Source organism: Scylla paramamosain, chromosome 37 (genome assembly GCF_035594125.1).
Source record: "Scylla paramamosain isolate STU-SP2022 chromosome 37, ASM3559412v1, whole genome shotgun sequence".
NCBI classification, from domain to species: domain Eukaryota; kingdom Metazoa; phylum Arthropoda; class Malacostraca; order Decapoda; family Portunidae; genus Scylla; species Scylla paramamosain.
The window spans coordinates 7,615,001-7,637,123 of record NC_087187.1 but is presented as its reverse complement, the minus strand read 5'-3'; the positions used below and the strand labels follow the sequence as shown (position 1 = coordinate 7,637,123).

Here is a 22,123-nt window from a genome sequence, read left to right as displayed (position 1 = left end):
TCCCAGCGCACCACGGCGGCCCCTTTGCTGCTTTTCCCACTAATGATGCAAAGTCCTTGTTTAACCTTCACTACAATCATGAAAGAGCACCCCTGAAAATTCCAATGATGTTAAATGGAGGTTATAAAAATTAGTTCTCAGACTCGGTTATTCAGGTAGTCATGGTCCTGCTTCCTCTTCTGTGGTGGTATTGAGTTCTTGTTGAATCTTTACTAGAATCATGAGAGCATCCAAGAAAATTCCATAAACTTTTACTATAAGTTATAAAAATTGGTTCACAAGTAAGGTTATTCAGATCCCCGTAGTTGTTGTTCCCATTAATGGCGCTTCGTAAGCCTTTACTAGAAACATAAAAAAAATAAATAAAAAAAAAACATCCTTGAAAATTCTAATAATATTCGCTGCAGTGATGGTGCAAGACCTTTGACAAATCTTTACTGGGATAATGAAAAACACCATTGAAAAATTCCAGTAACATCCATTAGAGGTTATAAAAATTAGCGCACAGAAGTGGTTATTCAGGTTTTATTACTGTTTTTACCATGGACGCGACAGGATCCTTGAGAAAAACCCTCACTAGAAGCGTGTAAAAAAATCCTTGAAAACGCCAATAATTTTCACGAAAGGTAGCCGAGATAAGATAGAAAATCAAAATAACTTTCACGAGAGATTCTTAAAAAATAGTCGAGATAAGATAGTGCTATGACCTAAATTAACACAAGGAAATAGAGTACAGTACCCATAACACAAACAGTAACACTTGTATACGGAGAGTATCACAACACACAGCGTAACTCGATTGTAACACGCCTCAGGGCAGGAAAACAGAATCACGTGAGGTAACACAATTTAACACAAGATAAAAGAGAGAGACAGAGAGGGAGTCAAGGAAATTGAACACAACACATTACGAGACAACACAAGACACATGATTGTATACAGCTGTAAGTAACACAATATAAAAAAGTACCACCACCACCACCACCACCACCACCATCAACAACAACAACAACAACAACACAAGTAGAAATAAGGAAAACAATTTATAAAAGGTTATAATTGGCAACATAGTGGAAAGAAAAATATCAGACCAATACATCAACACTATCTCTCTCTCTCTCTCTCTCTCTCTCTCTCTCTCTCTCTCTCTCTCTCTCTCTCTCTCTCTCTCTCTCTCTCTCTCTCCACGTCTCTTTTCTCACCTATTTATCACCCACATATTCCCTGACCACAAATCTTTCTTCTTTTCCACGATCTCTCTCTCTCTCTCTCTCTCTCTCTCTCTCTCTCTCTCTCTCTCTCTCTCTCTCTCTCTCTCTCTCATTTTTATATCTAGTTTTAGCTTGTTTGTCCTTTGCGTCTCTCTCTCTCTCTCTCTCTCTCTCTCTCTCTCTCTCTCTCTCTCTCTCTCTCTCTCTCTCTCTCTCTCTCTCTCTCTCTCTCTCTCTCTCAAGGCGAAAAAGCGAAGCAAAAACGTAAAAATGAGAGAGTTAAGAGGAAACAACAGGACGTGGGAGAGTGACGAGAAGAGAGAGAAGAGGAGAAGAGAGTAGAGGAGAGGAGTGATAGAAGGAAAAAAAAGGAGAAGAAAAGGGAAGAGGAGAGGAGAGGAGTGGGGACAAGTAAAGAGAGGAGAAGATGAGAGGAAATCTGAGGGGAGGGAAAGGTAAGGTATATAGTTTAAGGGGCGAGAAGTCTCCTAGTGGCTCCCCATCACTCACCTAAAAAGTCTCCCCTCAAAACAGAGATCAGCTCGTTAAGGGGACAACAAATCATCAACTCGAGGCACTAATGAGATCGTTACACAGTCTTTTCCAAGTTAGCGCCGGGACACGCACGCCACTTAATTAAACTTCGCCACCCGGCACGCACACACACAGACAGACGTCTACTTCCTTGTGAGAGAGAGAGAGAGAGAGAGAGAGAGAGAGAGAGAGAGAGAGAGAGAGAGAGAGAGAGAGAGAAGCAGAAAATTTTCAAAGCCAAACTAAAAATAGTCAGAAAAGAGTAAACGAACGAGAGAGAGAGAGAGAGAGAGAGAGAGAGAGAGAGAGAGAGAGAGAGAGAGAGAGAGAGAGAGAGACAGAGAGAGAGAGGAGGGGGGAGGGAGAGGGAAAGGCACAAAGGACAAACAAGCTAAAAATAGGCAAGAAATTAAGAGAGAGAGAGAGAGAGAGAGAGAGAGAGAGAGAGAGAGAGAGAGAGAGAGAGAGAGAGAGAGAGAGAGAGAGAGACGTAAGGGATAAACAAAGTAAAACTACACACCATAAAGCGAGAAACCATCTACCCACATGACAAGAGCTTATTACGAGTGTTCAGTTCGTGTTTTCTTGCCAAAATTGAGATAAACATAAATTAAGCTTAAAATAAAGACAAAAATTGAATTAAACAGGAAGAAGAAATGATAAGGATGAGAGTAAAAAGTAAGGAGAGAGAGAGAGAGAGAGAGAGAGAGAGAGAGAGAGAGAGAGAGAGAGAGAGAGAGAGAGAGAGAGAGAGAGAGAGAGAGGATGGTGCTTTTCTCTCGCACTTGCCTCGCCTCTTCAATACCTGACATCTCTCCTCCCAGCCTCTCACTCACACCTGCTTCATTTACCGTGCTTCCCTCACGCCACTAACACCTGCTTCATTGATTCGGACTCTCACCACTCACCTGCCACTCACCCACTTACTCTCACACACACACACACACTCACTCACTCACTCACTCACTCACTCGTCCATTGCTTTTAATCGTCATAACTCATACATCTGTTCCCTGCACCTGCTTCGTATTTCTCTTTTTCTTTCGTCTTTTCTATATTGTCTTTTTCTTTTGTTTTTAGTATACGTATATCCTGCTTTTTTCTTCATTCTTTCTTTCGCTGTTGATCGTAATTTTTACTTATCTTTCGTCTTCTTTTTCATTTTCCTTTGTTTCTTAGTTCACTTTTCTGATGTTTTCCTTTTCTTTCTTCTGTTATTTCTTGCTCAACTGTTACTACTACTACTACTACTACTACTATTACTACCACCACCACTACCAATACCTCTCCTAATACAATAAACTTTCCCCCTCAGTTTCCTGCTATAGCATTTTCATATCCATTCTCTTTACGGGAAATACGGTGTCCCCTTCTCTTTTTTTTTTCTTTTTTTTTCTTTTTTTCCTCCTCACTAACGCAATTTACCTCACCACTTCTCCAGGCGTCCCTCTTATAGGACTAAACGTAGCGGTATCTGTTATCCTTGTGTATTTCATCTGTTCATCTCTGCCTGTGCCTCTTTCGTTTTCCCATTCATTCTTCTATTGTATATTTTTTTCTTCTGTTCATTTTTTTCTTCAATGTGTGTGTTTTTTCCCTCTTCTTTGTGTTGTTGTTGTTGTTGTTGTTGTTATTTTTCTCTCTCCTTTTTAGCATTTTAATTATTCTTCTTCTTATTCATCCACTTCTCTTCCCCCTCCTCCTCCTCCTCCTCATTCTCCTCCTCCTCCTCCTCCTCCTCCTTCTCCTCCTCCTCTTCTTTCTCCTCCTCCTCTTCTTCTTCTTCTTCTTCTTCTTTTTCTTTTCTTTTTTTCTTCCTTCTTCTTCTTCCCCTTCCTCTTTCTTCTCCTTCTTTCTCCTTTCTTCTTCTTCATCCTCCTCCTCCACCTCCTCCTCTTCTTCCTCCTCCTCCTTCTCCTACCCCCCACTTTCCTCCTCCTCCTCCTCCTCCTCCTCCTTCTCCTACCCCCTCTTTCCTCCTCCTCCTCCTCCTCCTTCTCCTCCTCCTCTTCCAATCACATCAATCTAAGATTATCCCATCCACCCGCCCCCAGCTCTCTCTCTCTCTCTCTCTCTCTCTCTCTCTCTCTCTCTCTCTCTCTCTCTCTCTCTCTCTCTCTCTCTCTCTCTCTCTCTCTCTCTCTCTCTCTAACCCTCTTTAGCTCCACACAAATTACATCCACCTTAACTTCCCCTCATCCCCTTTTCTACCTTCCACATCCCCTCACCACCACCACCTCCACCACCACCACCACCACCACCACCACCACCACCCTGTATCCATTAGGTAGCTTAGAATTTTAATGGAAGAAGCAGATGGTAATCCAAGTGGGGCTTTATTCCTCTTGACGTCTAAAAAGCGAGCAAGGTGGAGGCAGACTTTGTTTCATTTATAATAATACGAGTGTGAGCCAAGTTTGTTTCCCGGTTCTATTATGCCTAATGGAACCTGTCCTGCGCTTGTTATTCTTTGGTGGGGCCCTGAAATGTGATGTTACTCTGCGATTTGTCTTAGATTATGGTGGGATTTATCAGTGTTATCTTCTGCCTTTTTTTTTTCGTGGGAGTTAGAATGTGGTAAATATTTGGTTTATTCGTGGTGAATTTCCCTTTTAAATTTGTTATTCTTTGACTAGTTGTGGTCGTAATTTGGTTTATCTTATTGTTACTCTTCTTCTTTATTTTTGGTTATATTTAGATGAAATTTCTTATGATCATATTGTGTTAAACTTGTTATGCTTTGAAGGGACTGATATGTGCTCGCAAATTGGGTTCATCTTTGGTTACACTGGAGTTTTTTTTTTTCCGTTATCTTACTGTGATCCGCCTCACTGCGGGAATTGTCTTTGCTTATCCTCGTTATGGGATTTCTCATTGCCATCCGTTGCTTTCGTGTTGTTCTTCCATGGGATTAGAATGTGGGTAGATATTTGGTTTATTCTTGGTCTATAATGTTTTTTTTTTTTTGTCAACTCCTTTTTTAATTCGTTATTCTTTAACGAGATTAAAATGTCATCAAAATTGGGTTTATCCTTTGTTATAGGACAGCTTTCCTATCTTATCATACCATCTCCTGGTTTTAACTTGTTATTCCTTTCTGGGATTTGTATGTGCTCGTATATAGGCTCAGCATTGGTTGTAAGGAATTTCTTTCATTTCATTGTCATCTCCTGTCTTATACTCGTTACTCTTTGATGAGAGTGAAATGTGCTTTTGGAATGGATTATAAATAAAGAACGGAAGTTTAGACACTAGAATACATGGAAATACAGAAAAAAAGGCGTAATAAAATTACAAAAAAGGCTATGAAACAAGCACTTAGAAAAAAAAAAGACCCTAATAACACTCCCTGCACCCTTCCTTGACGCCCCATAATTACAAGAATTTTCTTTAGATTACGAGCTAAATTATGGCGTCTGTCTGAGAGTCCATATTTCACTTCAGCGAATGTTCTTTCTTCCTTAACTGAAATTACTGGTGCATATTTGAAACACCTCATATCTTCTCATTTCACTGCAGTGTGTTTCGCTGGTACATTCCAAAAACTTATCTATGTCTTCCAGTTGCTCCAAATCTTTATTTCCCCAAACCAGTGACCCACATTACCTTTAAAATCGTCCCCTATGTCGCCTGGAGCTTGACTAATGCATTCAATTATTTTGCTGAAGACATGCAGGCTTTCCACTAATGTCCCGCAGCGTTTCTCAAGGATCGTGATGGCCTGTGGAAAGTTTGCGAAATCTGAAGTAATATACACAAGACAGCGCCGGAGAGAGCTTTTCCTCATGCTTACGTTCGCAATCCCCAATGCTGCTGAGTTTTCATCTTGTAGTGATTCAGCAGTTTCTTGTATCTTTTCAAAATGTTCCGCATGATACAGAGCAGCAGCAGGCCATGTACCCTATCTGCTCCAAACACGCTGAGGAGGTGAAGGAGTTTCGAGTACCATTGCCTTGAACGACTAAACACGTGAAGAGCTTCGAGAAATATTTTGTTTATTTTAGAAAGCGAGCGATCAACAAGGGTACAGGTTAAATATGTAATCTGTACCCCTATACCCCGCGAGCAAGGCTGGTCACATGCAACACATTTGGGTAATATAACTTTCAGAGCACGGCCAGGTTTTTATGTGCCCGGAGCTGCATCGCTAACTGACAAAATAACATTCAACTCTGCTTTACACTGACTTACACAACAAAGGCAGAGAAAGGTCATGCTATAATGGCTTGGGAAAAAAAAAGATACATCGTCACAAAATTGCCAAAAGAAATGCTGACTTATGCAACAAAGGCAGAGGAAAGCACTATACTGGCTTGAAAAAAATATATATTCTCGTCATAAAATTTCCAGAAAAGACACGAAATGGCACTTACGGCATATATGATAAGCTCCGGCTTCTAATTATCAAACCATTTTTCCTTCTATCCCTATTGTCATCGACTGTCCTAAAACGTTTTTCTTTAATATGGAGTAATATGTTTTTCTACAGGGAACATTGTACGTGTTCTCTTTTTTTTTCTTATCTATATTTGTTTCTGCTCAGTTGTTGTTTTTTTTTTAATGTGTTATGGAGATAAGATTACATATGTTCTCGATTTTTTCTTTTTTTCTTTTTCTATATGGAAGAACTGTCTTGATATTCCACCTCATTTTGTTGGCAGAATGTTTCTTAGTTTTTTCACTGTGTTATTCTCTGATGAGAGTACAAAAGAATACTAAGACTTCATTCTTGTTCCGTCTTTTATAAAAGGGAATTATTTTATGTTTTTTTTTATTTTTTTTTATTATTGCTTTGTCTTCAGTATCTGTCTCTTGCCTTCCCTTGTACTCAGTCTCAACAAAAATTAAAGTTTAAATTTGTGGTTTTCTTTCTACCTCATAATTTTACTATTAACTATTGTTTCTTAGCTTCACACACACACACACACACACACACACACACACACACACACACACACACACACACACACACACACACACACACTTTTCACAAAATTTAGACGTAGAATTTCCAGCTACAAAAAAATATTAATATTAAACTTATGCAACTAAATTAAGATGTATACAAAAATGCATCCTCGTCATTTTTTAATCTCGAAACGACCTACATTCTCGAAAATTACCAATGAACTATCATCTTTAGGATCGCAAATTGATTCCTTGGGAGGTCACGGAGTATAGAACGGCACAGGCAGTCCATTCAAGCCCCCAAAATTAATTAACGAGTGAGAAAAGCGCCCTGAAACTTGAAATATACTCTTAAAAGAACAAGTGAGGCATTAATTAAAAACGCAAGGCTCACGTCACTCAGTTGGTCAATGGAAGTGATTAGAGGGAAGTCATGCCCAGATCCTTGCAGTCTTCAATCCTCTTTACGGGCTCCCCTCCCAGTCTTTCGTCTATACTCTCGCTCTCTCTCTCTCTCTCTCTCTCTCTCTCTCTCTCTCTCTCTCTCTCTCTCTCTCTCTCTCTCTCTCTCTCTCTGTAAGAGCCTTTCTTACAGTCCTCGCAATATCTCTCTCTTTTAGTCTTTTCAGTATCTCTCAGTCTTGCTCTTTCAGTTTTTTTTCTCATTGCCTCGATTTCAGTCCTCAGTTTCTTTCACTGTCTCTCTCAGTCTGTCTGGCTGTTTGTCTGCCTGCCTGTCTGTCTGTCTGTCCGTCTGTCTCAGTCTTTCTGTATCACCGTCTATCCGTCTGTGTCCACGACTTCCTGCCTGTCTGTCTGTCTGTCTGGCTGTTTGTCTATCAGCCCGCCCGTCTGTTTCAGTCTATTTTTTTTTCTGTCTGTCCGTCTGTCTGTCTCTTTATCTGTCCGTCTATCCAGGTTTCATTTTTCTGTCTCTACGTCCGTCCTTCTGTCTGCCTGTTACTCTGTCTATTCCTCTCTCTCTCTCTCTCTCTCTCTCTCTCTCTCTCTCTCTCTCTCTCTCTCTCTCTCTCTCTCTCTCTCTCTCTCTCTCTCTCTCTCTCTCTCTCCAGGTCCACCCGCTCATTTACCCTCCCCTCACCGTCCCTCCCAATCAGCAATGCCTCAGCCTCTTACTCGCCTCACGCCCGCGACGCAATATCCGCCCCGCTTACATTACTGTCCTCTCAAGAAATACCCATCGAGCTGCCACTCCTACACGCCTTCAACCCCACGTGACTCCGGCTGATTGGCGTAATACACGAGCCTTCCCTGTGAGAACGGTTTAGGATATTCTGCTCCTCTTCCTCCTCCTCGTCCTAGTTCTCCTCCTCCTCCTCCTCCTCTTCCTTCTCCTCCTCCCATCCAGCGCCTCGTTCGGCCTAAATGGCAGGCGATTACTATAGATAACGTGCACAGGACAGGTGTTCCTTACCGTAATTAATATCTGGATTGGTGCAGGTAAGCTTTCCAGATGCCACTTTCTTTGGTGATTTGTGTCGCTGTGTATCTTGAGTGTCTGGTTTATGTTTTGTTTTTCTTTTTTTGTTTTTGTTTTGTTTTTATTTTCGTGGTTTGTTGTGATTGGCTGTGAGAAGAAAGTGGATGCGTCAATGTTTATTCGTTTTCTGTTTCTTTTTTTTTTTTTTTCTCGTAACGTCTTTCGTGATTGATTGAGAAATGTGTAAGCTATTCTTGGTGTTTTGAATTGCGGGTTCCTCTTTTGTTCACTTTTTTTTTTTTTTTCAGGGTCACTTTTATACGACTGAGTAAAAAACATGCATGGGTCTTCGGGGATTCTTTCTCTGTTTTTGTAGCGTCTTTCGTAATTGACTGAAACAAAGCACTCTTTCTGGTGTTTTGAATTGTGGTTTCCCCTTTTTCGTTTTCTTTTTTCATTGCTTTTCACGGTCACTAAAAATGCATGGGTCTTTGGTATTCGTTTTCTATTTTTGTAAAGTCGTAAAAATGAAATATTTCTGGTGTTTTAAAATGTGGCTTATTTTCTTTTCATTCACTTATTTTTGTGCAGGATCATTAAAAACTTGGTGTGTCTTGAGTAGTTTTCTGTTTTTCGTAACTTCTTTCGGGAGTGAATGAAAAAAAAAACTATTTCTGATGTTTTCAACTGCAATTTACTGCTTTCCTTTTTTTTCGGAGTTCATCTTTTATACGACTGGGAACAAAAATATTGATGCGTCTTGGATATTCGTTTTCTGCTTTTTCGTAAACGTCTTTCGCAATCAACTGAAAAAACAAACTATATTTCTGGCGTTTTGAATTGCGGTTTACTCTTTTCATTCTTTTATTTCGTTTTATTTTTTTATCCGGGTCATTCTTTCATACGATTCCCCTCAACATGCGAGTGGTTACGGAGCTAAAAATAATGCTAGAGGCGAGTGGCCAGCGTATAAATCAAGGTCAGGAGCTTGAAATAGACGAGTGGCTCTCTCATCCCTTCCTGCGGGTAATGGAATGGAAGGATTGAAAATGGACACAGTTTTCGGGACCCATAAAACTGCCATATACTGTTATTTCATTCCATTCTTCCTTTCCATCCTTTTTTGATATGTAAAGGGGATGGTGCCGGGATAATCTGGGCACAGACACCAATACCACTACACGACCTTGCACCATTACTCACCCCGGCGCCCTCTCTCTCTCTCTCTCTCTCTCTCTCTCTCTCTCTCTCTCTCTCTCTCTCTCTCTCTCTCTCTCACACACACACACACACACACACACACATATACACACGACCATGCAGATCTTTCCTCTATCTATTTATCAATCTATCTGTCTATCTATCTATCGATTTATCTATCTAACCATCTATCTATGTATCTGTCTATCTACTATCTGTCCATCTATCTATTTATCTATCTATTTATTTATCTACCTAACTGCCTGTCTATCTATCTATCTATTTATTTACCTATCTTTCTACCTAGATATGTTTGTGTGTGTGTGTGTGTGTGTGTGTCACTGTCTGCCTCTCGACCCACTTTGCTCTCTTTCTATCCACCTCCCTGCCTTGCCTTTCCTCCCTGTCCGCCTGTCCGTCTATTCACGTATCTGTCTATAGTATTTTCAGTCCTACATTACACTCCGCTGACTCACACATCACTCATCACACGCGCCGCCTTCCCTTTCCCACATTCACCTCATATATTATTTCCTCGTTGAGTTTCGCGTTACAGTCGTGGGTTAAAAAGCGAGTTCCTGGTGGAGGCTTAACATCAGGAGGACGCTCATCTCACTATTGTAAGAATTCTTTGTATGTCAACTTCCTCCTGTCTCCAGAGAGTCCTACGCGCCTAAGAGAAATACAAAACAATGGGAATTTATATTACTCGTGTATTGATAAGATGAAAGACAATGTTAAACGCATAAAATATAAATGAGAAGGTACTGTTTTATATGAAAATATTTAAAGTCTCTGCGAAATGTAATTAAATATGAAAATAAGTCTTAATTCTCGCACTATTAATAAATAATACATTACCATTAAGTTGCTATTTCTATTTCCACTTTACCGAGAACATTTGCACAAGAGTAAATATGATGAAATGAACTTCCCGCACCACAAAGCCGTCACTGCAACATTTATACATAATATTCGTGCAGTTTTTGTAAGTAAATATAATTCGTGCACCAAGTTCAGCCGTCGTGTGCAAGGCATCGCGTGTGTTTAAAGGTTTAACGGTTATTCAAATCGTGTGTGTGTGTGTGTGTGTGTGTGTGTGTGTGTGTGTGTGTGTGTGTGTGTGTGTGTGTGTGTGTGTGTGTGTGTGTGTTGTTGTTGTTGTTGTTGTTCTTGTTGGTGGTGGTGTGTGCGTTCCCACCAATATTTATTTATTCATTTGTTTATTTTTTTCATTGGCATCAGGAGGTGTGAAGACAACTGCCCCCGTGTCTTCGCTCATGTGGTGTTCAAACTGCTACACTAATATGTCAGAGTGCATGTGTGTGCGTGTGCGTCCGCATGTATGTGTGTGTATTTCTAGTGTATTTCTCCGTGTGTGACTGTGTGTGTGTGTGTGTGTGTGTGTGTGTGTGTGTGTGTGTGTGTGTGTGTGTGTGTGTGTGTGTAAGAGGATCATGTAACAAAGTAGGGACGGACGTAACAAGGACAGAATCAAGTTGAGGCAAAGTATTAATGCGCTGGAGTACATTTTCTAAAAACTATACTGGAGTGTAAATTTTTCCTCTTATATTTTATAAAATCTCTCTCTCTCTCTCTCTCTCTCTCTCTCTCTCTCTCTCTCTCTCTCTCTCTCTCTCTCTCTCTCTCTCTGCGTAAAACATGCATTATAAGAGTTGACTAAGTTTTATTTTATCGTAATATTTTTTTTTCCTTCGCAAGTGAAGGCGATTTAAGTATTACCACGAAAAATTGCTCTCTCTCTCTCTCTCTCTCTCTCTCTCTCTCTCTCTCTCTCTCTCTCTCTCTCTCTCTCTCTCTCTCTCTCTCTCTCTGGAATTCTTTTGTAAACCAAGTCGCTTTTTCTCACTTTTTATCGATCTCTATATTTTTATTCTTTTCAAAAGAATTTTTCCAGATGTTTTTTTTTTTTGGTGTTGCTTGTTTTTGTTTGCATGTTTGTTTCACTCCCTGTATATCCCTTTTCTTTTATTTTCCCCGTGAAGTTTTTACTTTCTGCTATTTCTTTCACTTTGTTATTCGTCACTGTTTTCTTGGAATTTCTCTCTCTCTCTCTCTCTCTCTCTCTCTCTCTCTCTCTCTCTCTCTCTCTCTCTCTCTCTCTCTCTCTCTCGTTATGAGAGTTTCGTGTTTACAGCTTTTTCTCACGACATTTTTATTCAATCATAATGGCCATCACCATCATCGACCCTGGTCTGCATTACTGCCTCGCCTGTCACGTCCACCCACACCCCATGCCTGTACCCCGTGCCTCATGGGACCCACGGAACACAGAAACACAGCAGAAACACAGCACAGCAACTACACCCATCACCAACAAACGCACACACACACAGGTGGTCCGTCACTTAAATTTTCACGCAGCATATTGTGTAACACACAACACTAGAAACATAACACTAACACAACTAGCAACACACACACACACACACACACACACACTCACACACACACCCCGGCAGTCCGTCAAGTGATACACAGCGCATCATGGTATCCTGTGTGAAGGGAAATATTTTTAACATCCAACGTGTAATGTAAAAACACGTTTCTAAGCAACACACACACACACACACACACACACACACACACACACACACCGTGTAGTGCAGTGGTTAGCACGCTCGGCTCACAACCAAGAAGGCCCGGGTTCGAATCCCGGGAGCGGCGAGGCAGATGGGCGAGCCTCTTAATGTGTAGCCCCTGTTTACCTAGCAGCAAGTAGGTACGGGATGTAACCCGAGGGGTTGTGACCTCGTTGTCCCGGTGTGTGGTGTGTCAGTGGTCTCATCCCTACCCAAAGATCGGTCACTATGAGCTCTGAGCCCTTTCCGTAGGATAACGGCTGGCTGGGTGACCAGCAGACGACTGTAGGTGAATCACACACACCTCTCTCTCTCTCTCTCTCTCTCTCTCCCTAACACTAAACTTCATTTTATCAAACACAACACTACAACTAACCTAATAGCACTACACACACACACACACACACACACACACCAAGGCTTACCGCACTACACCCTTCCCTCCACTCACCCACACACTACACAGTTCACCTCCCTCAAAACATTCTTCCCCCGGAGTACCATTCCCACAGACCCCACCTTTCCCGGCCCCTCTCCCCTACACTCAGCCGCGCCGCAAAAACACCATCACAGCAAATAGCATTCCACCCTCTCTCCCAGTTAATCCACGCGCCCCTTCACTCCACTGCAACGTTCCACATGCCCTACACATCACACTCATCCCTCCCCCCACCCACCCACTCTGCGCGGTATGAAAAGAAAACGGAATTCTGAAACCCCACACGATTCAACGCATTTTTATAGAGTGCGAGTGAGTCAGTGATACATTCTTCTCTTGATCGTGGCAATACACACAGCCAGGCCACTAGTCAATGATATTTATGGTAGTGCCCCCTCTCAGCAGCCGCCGTGGTTCTCTTTTTCGTTTTCTTTCCGCCTTTTCGTCCCGCTTCTCGTATTATTTATCATCATTTTCCCCTCACAGTACTCACCCCTTTAGTATCTCTGTCCCTCTCTATTTTCTACTTTGTCCTCCTTCCTTTTAGTCTCATTTTGCTCCTCTCATCCTCTCATCGTCGTCCTCTCTATTTTTTTTTTTTCTTTTTATCTCTTCGTATTTTTTCCTACTTCACTTCCTAAATCTCTTTTATATTCCCGTTTCCTCCTCCTCTTCTTCCTCCTCCTCCTTTTCTTTCTTCTCTTCCTCCTCCTCCTCCTCCTCCTCCTTCTCCTCCTCCTCCTTCTCCTCCTCCTCCTCTTCCTCCTCCTCTTCCTCCTCCTCCTCCTCCTCTTCCTCCTCCTAGTACTACTACTGGTGCTACTAATGCTGCTACTGCTGCTGCTGCTATTACTCCTCTTCCTCCTCATCATCATCTCCATTCTCTACTTTATCCCCCTCCATTTTTATCGTATTCTCTCCCTGTCATTTCCCTCCTCTCCTCCGCTCCTCTCTATTCCAACATCATTCTCTCCTTCCTCCCTTTACTCTTCTCTCATTCACTCCCCGAATCTCTTTTGCATCCTCACTGCACTGCCTCCTCCTCCTCTTCCTCCTCCTCCACTAGGAACTTCAATAATGCCGGTCGGAAGAGTGGAAGAGTAGCTAAACTCCATTCATCTCCCCTCCTCCCCAACTCCCTCCTCCACACTGGCCTGAGAATTAATCATGGATAAAAAAGAAAGTCTGCCATTTTTCAGACGGTAATCTTCTTTCGCTTATAAGATGCATCGCTCTACTAAGCAGGATTATGTGAATTGCCTGAGCGGTGGAGAATAAATAGATAGGCTGTCTTGTTGCTCTCCACATCGAAGCATTAGAGGAGAGGTACTGGTGCCTGAACAAGGGACAGAATGTACAAATGGGAAAGTTTAGCGATGTAAGTGAATGTTAATGGTAGTGATGATGATGATGGTGGTGGTGTAACAATGTAGTAGTAGCAGTAGTAACAAGTAGTAGTAGTAGTAGTAGTAGTAGTAGTAGTCGTAGCAGTAGTAGTAGTAGTAGTAGTAGTAGTAGTAGTAGTAGTAGTAGTGTAATAATATGAGTGAAGATATTAATGACGATGTGGTAACAGTAGTAGTAGTAGTAGTAGTAGTAGTAGTAGTAGTAGTAGTAGTAGTAGTAGTAGTAGTAGTAGCAGCAGCAACAGCAGTAGTAGCAGAAGTAATCAATGATAAAATAGCAAGAAAAAATTCAAACACAACCACCACGACAAATAATTTCTTTTCCAACAAAATCCTCCTTCACTTCCACCACTTTTTCCCTTTTTTTTTTTTTTTTTTATTCCGAAATACTCTTAAGCTTTCCTGAGAAATGGCAACAACACACACACACACACACACACACACACACACACACACACACACACACACACACACACACACACACACACACACACACACACACACACACACAAAGAAAGAAAGAAAATACGAGCATCACCTTCTCCATCATCATTTTCATTTCTCCATTTCTCATTAAGACGAATAAAAGGAAAAGGGAAGAAAAAGAATAAAGCACCGTAAAGTAGGACGAGAGAGGAAAAACGAAAACATAGAAAGAAATCGAGGATAATCTAAACGCAATTAAACCGAAGGAAAAACGAGAGGCAATAAAGAGAAGGAAAGACAGAAGGGAGAGGGAGAGCAAGCAAAATGGCAAGCTACATTAAGAGAGAGAGAGAGAGAGAGAGAGAGAGAGAGAGAGAGAGAGAGAGAGAGAGAGAGAGAGAGAGAGAGAGAGAGAGAGAGAGAGACAGGTAAAAGGTAAGGCAAAACAGGATATGGAGAGGAAGGAAGGAAATGTTAAGAGGGAAGGAGGGGGAAGGGAAAGACAGGGGGGCATTTGAGGGGAAAAGCTGGCGAGGGAAAAAGAGAAGTGCCGATGGGAATAAAGAGGAGAGAGAGAGAGAGAGAGAGAGAGAGAGAGAGAGAGAGAGAGAGAGAGAGAGAGAGAGAGAGAGAGAGAGAGAGAGAGAGAGAGAGAGAGAGAGAGAGAGAGAGAGAGAGAGAGAGAGAGGACAGGAAGGCGAGTCGAAGGGGACAAGAAAGGAAATGGAGGGAACTCTTGAAAGTGAATGGGAAGAAGCTTGAAATGGAGAGGACCTAAAGAAGTAGAGGAGATGGAGGAGGAGGGAAAAGAAGAAGGAGGTGGAGAAGAAGAAGAAGCAAAAGACGAAGAAGACGAAGATGATGATGATGATGATGATGATGAAAAAGACGAACAACAACAACAACAACAACATAAGGAGGAGAAAGATTAAGAAAGCAGCCAAAAGAGAACAGAATACACACACAGAACAACAATAACAAAAATAACAGACGTATTTCTTCACCATTAAATAACCAATAACTCAACACAACATAGCACAACATTCTTGCCTCACCCATCACTCACACATTCACACTGCGAGGCCCACCAAGACCCCAGCAGCGAGGAAGCGAGGAAATCGTAGAAACCTTTCCCCTGCAGCCCAGAACTTGTCTCCCCGCCTTGATAAACACAGCTAATCGTCGCAGCGAAAGTTACGAGAGATAAATTCAAGCAAGATTTAGTGATTTCTCAATTTTATTTCTTACGACGGAGTTTCTAAAATGAACTCTAGTATTCTTCTTTTTTTTTCCTTTTCCTCTTCTTTCTCCTCCTTTCTTTTCTCTGCACCTCCCTCTCTTCTTCCAACTTTTCTCCTTCTTCCTCCTTCTTCTCCTTTCTGCTATTCTATGCTCCTCTGTTTTTCCTTCATCTTTCCTCTCCTCCTCCACCTCTTCTTCTTCGTCTTACTCCTCCTCCTCCTTTCTGCTATTCTATGCTCCTTTATTTTTCCTTCATTTTCTCTCTCCTCCTCCACCTCTTCTTACTCCTCCTCTTTTTCTTCTTCCTCCTTTTTGTTATGCTATCCTCCTTTACTTTTCTCTCTCCTCCTCCTCCTCCTCCTCCTCCTCCTCCTCCTCCTCCTCCTCCCTAGAAGCAATGCAGAGAGATAGAAGTCTGTTGGTGTCATTCGGCACCTCCTCTTCCTCCCTCTTCTTCTTCGTTGTCGTCCTTCTTCCTCTTCTCTTTCCTCCTGTGCCACAAGCAGTATATAAGCTCTTCTCTTCCTCCTCTCTTTTTTTCTCCTATTTCCTCCTACTCCTCCTCTAATTCCTCTTCGTCTTCCTCTCTTTTTTCTCCTTCCTCTTTTGGCACTACAGGTAGACGACTTTTCTTCTTCTTCTTTTCCTTATCCTTCTTCTTCTTCTTCTTCTCCTTATTCTTCTTCTTCTTCTTCCTCTTCCTCTTCCTCTTCCTCCTCCTCCTCCTCCTCCTCCTTCTCCTCCTCTTAATACCCCTCCTTCCTTTTTCACTGCGAGGAGTAGGTGACAAGTATTCATCCTTTTTCTCTCCTCCTTCACCTCCTCCTCTTTCTACCCCTCCTCCTTCATCTCTTCCTCACTCTGTTTCTCCTCCTTCACCTCCTCACTCTCCTTCTCCTCCTGCTTTACATGCCGTGAGTAAAGGAGGAAAGAAAGAGAGAGAAACGGAGATTACGTGGGATTTCAGTCGTTACGTGTCTCAAGGGCGAGTTATTAGCACAAGTCTGGGGCCGAGGAGTGTCTGCGGCGACGATAGTAATCTGGGACTTGATGAGAGAAGGAGTGCGTGGCTCCGGGACCCTCATTAACTGCGAAGGTTGTAATTAAGTGTCTTTTATTGTGGTGGGTAATGATGCTGGCTAGGATAGTGAGTGTTCCGCAGATGTTGTTAAGGAAAGTGTGACTGTCTCTCTCTCTCTCTCTCTCTCTCTCTCTCTCTCTCTCTCTCTCTCTCTCTCTCTCTCTCTCTCTCTCTCTCTCTCTCTCTCTCTCTCTCTCTCTGTCTGTCTTGAGAAATGTTGTGTGCTTTTTATAAGTGTGTGTATTGAAGATATAGTCAATGAATTATCTCTCTCTCTCTCTCTCTCTCTCTCTCTCTCTCTCTCTCTCTCTCTCTCTCTCTCTCTCTCTCTCTCTCTCTCTCTCTCCCTCTGTCCCTTTTAGTTTCTGTCTGATAAAATCTATTTCTCTATGTATTTTTATCAATCTATGTATGTATTTATATCTATATGTTTATCTATCTATCTCTGTTTTCAAAGAGAGAGAGAGAGAGAGAGAGAGAGACGTAGAATAGCTGCACAATATCAGCACTTCATAAGAAAATAAAACGCAATATCCTACATCAAACAATCACATACGTATCACATTAAATTTTCTCGCCAATCTTTTTTTTTTTTTCCGAGGCAGCAGAATCTTTCCCTTCCCTCTACGGCTTTATCCTTTACCTGGAATCTCACACCTTTACGTAACTTCCCTGAAGAGCAAAATTTCCCTCCCAGTAACCTCATTAGTTTCATTTCCTTTGAACGAACCATTTTTTCCCTTCCCGACACGGACGCAAAGCTCACCTCAGTCAGTCCCTTGTCAGTTCAGCTCACACCCCGGCAACTCTTCTGTCTATTCTCGTGTCCGTCTTCTCTCGTGACGTAACGTATATCTGCCAGTCTATATGTCTCTCTCTCTCTCTCTCTCTCTCTCTCTCTCTCTCTCTCTCTCTCTCTCTCTCTCTCTCTCTCTCTCTCTCCTCCTTGTTCTCCTCTCCAAAATTTTCCTCATCTTCCTTTTATTTTCTTTTTCTCTTGCCTTTCTTATCTTTCTTTTGCTTTGAGTAGATGAACACTCTTCTTCCTTCTCTTCCTCCTCCTCCTCTTTTTCATCTTCGTTCTTCACACCAGTTCCTCATCTTCCTCCTTTTTTTATTTCTTCTTCTTCCATTTTCTTTTTTTTTTTTAGCTACAAGGAGATAATCTCTTTTTTCCTCTTCCTTCTCCTGCTCTTTCTTTTCTCGTTTTCTTCTGTATTCTCAAACGTTTGGACGCCTTATCTTCACTACTTTCAATACTTTCTAGTGAAAGTTATTAGGGTTATTATGGTTATCACCGGTTTTCATAATTTCAGTAATAGTTTGATAAATGTCCTGCATCATCAATAAGAAAACCATCAATGGAAACGCACGTAAAGATCTCTGTGGCTTCTGAAAGTAGCACAATTGAGAAGTTTAAAAAGTGTTAAGAACAAAGAAGCATATTTTCCTAAGTGCGTTTCCTCATTTCGACCTTATTCTTCCCTGCGTGAAATAAATAAGTTTTTTTTCCACCTAAGACTTCCATTCATTACGTGAAATTAAGAGAATGTTTGTAAAGGAAAAGAGAAATGAGTTTCCTATTGTTTTCCTTTTTTCTTTTGTTATTTTCGTTCCTCTTTGTCTACTTGTTAAGCTTGCTCTGTTTCATTTGGTTTCCAAGGTCACTGACATCATTGATCGTAAATATTCTGGGTTTAAAAATTTTTATAAGGCCATCATCATCATCATCATCACCACCACCATCATCGTAATCATCATCATCACGATCACCACCACCATCATCGCAATCATCATCATTATAATCATCATCATCATCATCATCATCCTTGTCATCATTATTATTATCACCATCACCACCACCATCATCGTAGTCATCACCATCATCATCATCATCATCATCATCATCATTATCATCGTCATTATTATCATCATCATCATCAGCAGCAGCAGAAACAGCAGCAACAGTAAGATCATTACCATCAACAACAACAAAATTACTGTCACCACCGTTATCATCATTATCGTTATCATTATCATTATCATTATCATTATCGTTATCATCACCAACATCATCACGAACCACCAATCATCATCAACACTAACGACATCACCATCACCACCAGCCTCCATAATTCACAGCATCACACAAGCCTCTCCCAAAGCACCACTCATCTCTGCCAGCTGCTCATCTATTCCAGGGCACAGCACTAAAACTTCTGGCCTCGTCTCTTAATCTAGTTCTCCGTCTTGCTCGCCTCCTTTTACCATCCCCACGTAAGCTCAGGACAAGGAAAAGTGGCGAGCAGTTTCGCCGGAGGGAGTTCATTTCTTGGTAGCCTCGGACAACCTTCATCATTGCTGTGCATAAGTTGAGGAGAACTGACACACCATTTCCCCGCCACCCACCGCCACCCAGTCCTACTCCTCAAGGCCAGGAGGGGTCGTGGTATTGCCTGAACAGCGCCTTCCACTGGTTACGAATTCCTACTTGGTCTTGTGTCTACTAGTTAGGATGTAAAAGCAACAAAAAGTATGGAAAGCTACAGAAGAATCAAAGCAAATCAAATAAATAAACCTTCACGTGGCAGTCCTTGTATAAAAGTGGTTGTGGCGTTGCCTGAACAGCGCCTCCTACTGGTTATACTCGTAGATTACTGCCTGGCATTGTGTCTGCTTGTTAGGGGGGTAAGAAACATCAAAGTGTCTGCTTGTAAGGGGGGGTAAGAAACATCAAAGTATGGGAAGCTAGAACAACAAAATTTGACCTTCACGTGGTAGTCCCTGTGTAAAAATGGCTGTGGGACTACCTGAACAAAGCCTCACACTTATAAATTCCTGTTTAGTCTTGTTTCTGCCAGTGAGAGTGTAAGAACAAAGTAAGGGAAGCTAAAAGAAACCATTATACCTTCACGCCGTAGTTCCAGTATGAAAATGGTTGTGGAATTGCCTGAACAACGCCTCACACGTATGGATTCCTGCATGGCTTTGTGTTCGCTAGTGAGCGTATAATAAGATCATAAAGTAAGGGAAGATAAAAAAAAAAATCTATACACTCTCACGTGGCTCTCCCTGTATAAAACATGCCTACCTAAATCCATCTTCTACTTGTGTATTTTTGCTTTCTTCTATTCCATACTCTTCTAGTCGCTATCCGCTCTCCCGATCACCCTGAGAGATACAAAACATTGTCCAGGAACACTGCAATGAAACACTACCTTGTCGGGGCGAAAGATGAAGAGGTTTGCGTATTCCAGTGATCAGATTAGCTTTAGTGGAAATCACTGGGATTTTCAAAGTTGTTTACAAGATTCTAATGAGAGTTGACCAAGATTCCTTCGTCATCAATGGGAACACATCCATGAGACCACAATTAACCGTCTTTATTACTTTAGAAAATCGACTTTATGAAAGAGCAAAGCGTTCGATAATATGATATTAAATGTCTTTCCAGTCAAAATGCACCAAACACTCATAGTGTAGAGTTGACTTAACCCAAAAATCGTCATTCCCACTTGATAGCTATTGCCGACATACGTGAACAGAGAATGATAGGGAAGCCTTTTACGTTAGTCAGATAAAAAAGAATGATGTTCAGTGAATAGGACAATGAAATGCCTCAACAGTCATGACCAGTGCATGATGGCTGATACTCCGTGGTATCATTTCACGTGAGACAAACAGACCCGTGTTCTAACAGGCTTTGGACTATTATGATGACTTTTTCAAAGGCTACAAAGAGAATCGGTAAGGTTTTTCATGATGTTTTCTCCTACAGATGATGAATATTTCTTGTTAAATTATCCCTAGAATTCTAAAAACATCCTTGAAAATCTCAGTAACTTCCACTAGAGCCTGTTAAAATGAGTCGAATTGAAAAACTAAAACATTTTACAATATGGATCATAAAGCTGAAGTGACACATGAAAACAACTAAATTACACACACACACACACACACACACACACACACACACACACACACACACACACACACACACACACACACACACTACACACAATGCACAAATCATTCATACATATAACACGTACTAAACATACATGGAATCTGTCATGACATTTTATCAATACAATAAATAACTCTGACCCATTTTTCTTTTCGACAGGCGTGAGCATCGCTGTGGGCGTGGGCGGTTTCCTGCTGGTGGGGCGTGGCGTCAGCGGAGTGGGCGGGCCCCTCAGTGGTCCTCTCCGCCCTGCTCGCCTCCGCCACCGCCATCGTGACAGGTGGGTGGACACGATGGGCAAATAGGCAAATTGGATTTATGAGTAGGGAAGCAGGAGTAAAAGGAATTTATAGACGAGGCAGGTATCGTGGAATTTCTACAAAAAAAAAAAAAATGAGGGATCACCAAATTCATGGTGAAAATTTATCTGTGAAATAAACGTAGAGAGCGTACCATTTGGAAAGACTAAATTTTGTTAGGCAGAAAGAAATATATATACATAGAGGGAAGGTATTGAAGAATTCGTGCGCGAGTTGGATTTAGATCGCCGGAACATTTTCCATACAGAAAGAATGAAGGAATTGCAGGAGAACGTGAGAAAAAGTTAAATACAAACGTGTGGCAATAGAGGAAGATTAACTGGAAGAGAAAGAATATCGAAAAAACTGACACGGAATAGAAAAAAGAGAGAAAAACTAAGGTAAGATAAAAAAAAAAACGAAAAAAGAAAAAGGGAAACCTGTAGTGCGCAGGTAAACAATATATATACATCCACAAATAAAAAAAAAGTATAGGAAAAGAGAAAACTATATTTTGAACGCTCACGGAAGAAGAAAAGACTGTATGAGAATAAAAATCATATCTGTAAAAAACTTTGAAAATGAGGAAAAATTAGGAAAATACCAACGTTAGGACGAGAATATGAACACTCACGTAACACTGAGGAGTATTGAACAGGGTCGTAGTAAAAAATAGGAAAAACAAGCGCGTGGCAACTCACAAATACAAAACTCATGAAGGTCACAGAACGTAAAGGAAATTAACACACACACACACACACACACACACACACACACACACACACACACACACACACACACACACACACACACACACACACACACACACACCAATGTCTTTTTCATCGACACGCTCCAGTGGAAACCGAAGCGAAATATTCAGACGCGGGGAGAAAAAACACACAAATACGAGAGAAATAAAAAAAAAAAAAAAGGGAATTTATATGAAGAAAAAAATACTTGTAAACATTTTCAAGAGCCATCAAGAGCAAGAGGGAAAAAATATTGCACTGTCAAAATTGCAATCACTAAATAAATCGTTAGATGCTGATGGACTAAAAAATTGTGGATACTGTTGAAATATTACGGTCAACACAAGAATTGCAACGTTATTTTTCATCCCTGCCTATTCAAAAAACACGAAAAAAAATAGTCTGAGTAGCAAACCTCATTTTCATGATAGGATCTTTTTTTGATGGAGCAGAGTGAGAAAGCCGAAGGGGAAAATCTCTCTTTCTCTCTCTCTCTCTCTCTCTCTCTCTCTGCTCCTTCTTGATCTTTCTTTTTTTCTCTCTTTCTGGCTTTTCTCCCTCTTTTCCGCTCTCTCTCTCTCTCTCTCTCTCTCTCTCTCTCTCTCTCTCTCTCT

General features: G+C 41.4%; 1 protein-coding gene across 1 annotated transcript in view; it reads left to right on the top strand.

Moving 5' to 3' along the window:
* LOC135091471 (high affinity cationic amino acid transporter 1-like) overlaps positions 1 to 22,123 on the top strand; it is a 94,746-nt gene that overhangs the window by 16,594 nt on the left and 56,029 nt on the right. The window contains exon 2 of the mRNA XM_063989130.1: positions 20,618 to 20,738. The gene's annotated coding sequence lies outside the window, so the exon portion shown is untranslated. The remainder of the gene's footprint in view (positions 1 to 20,617; positions 20,739 to 22,123) is intronic.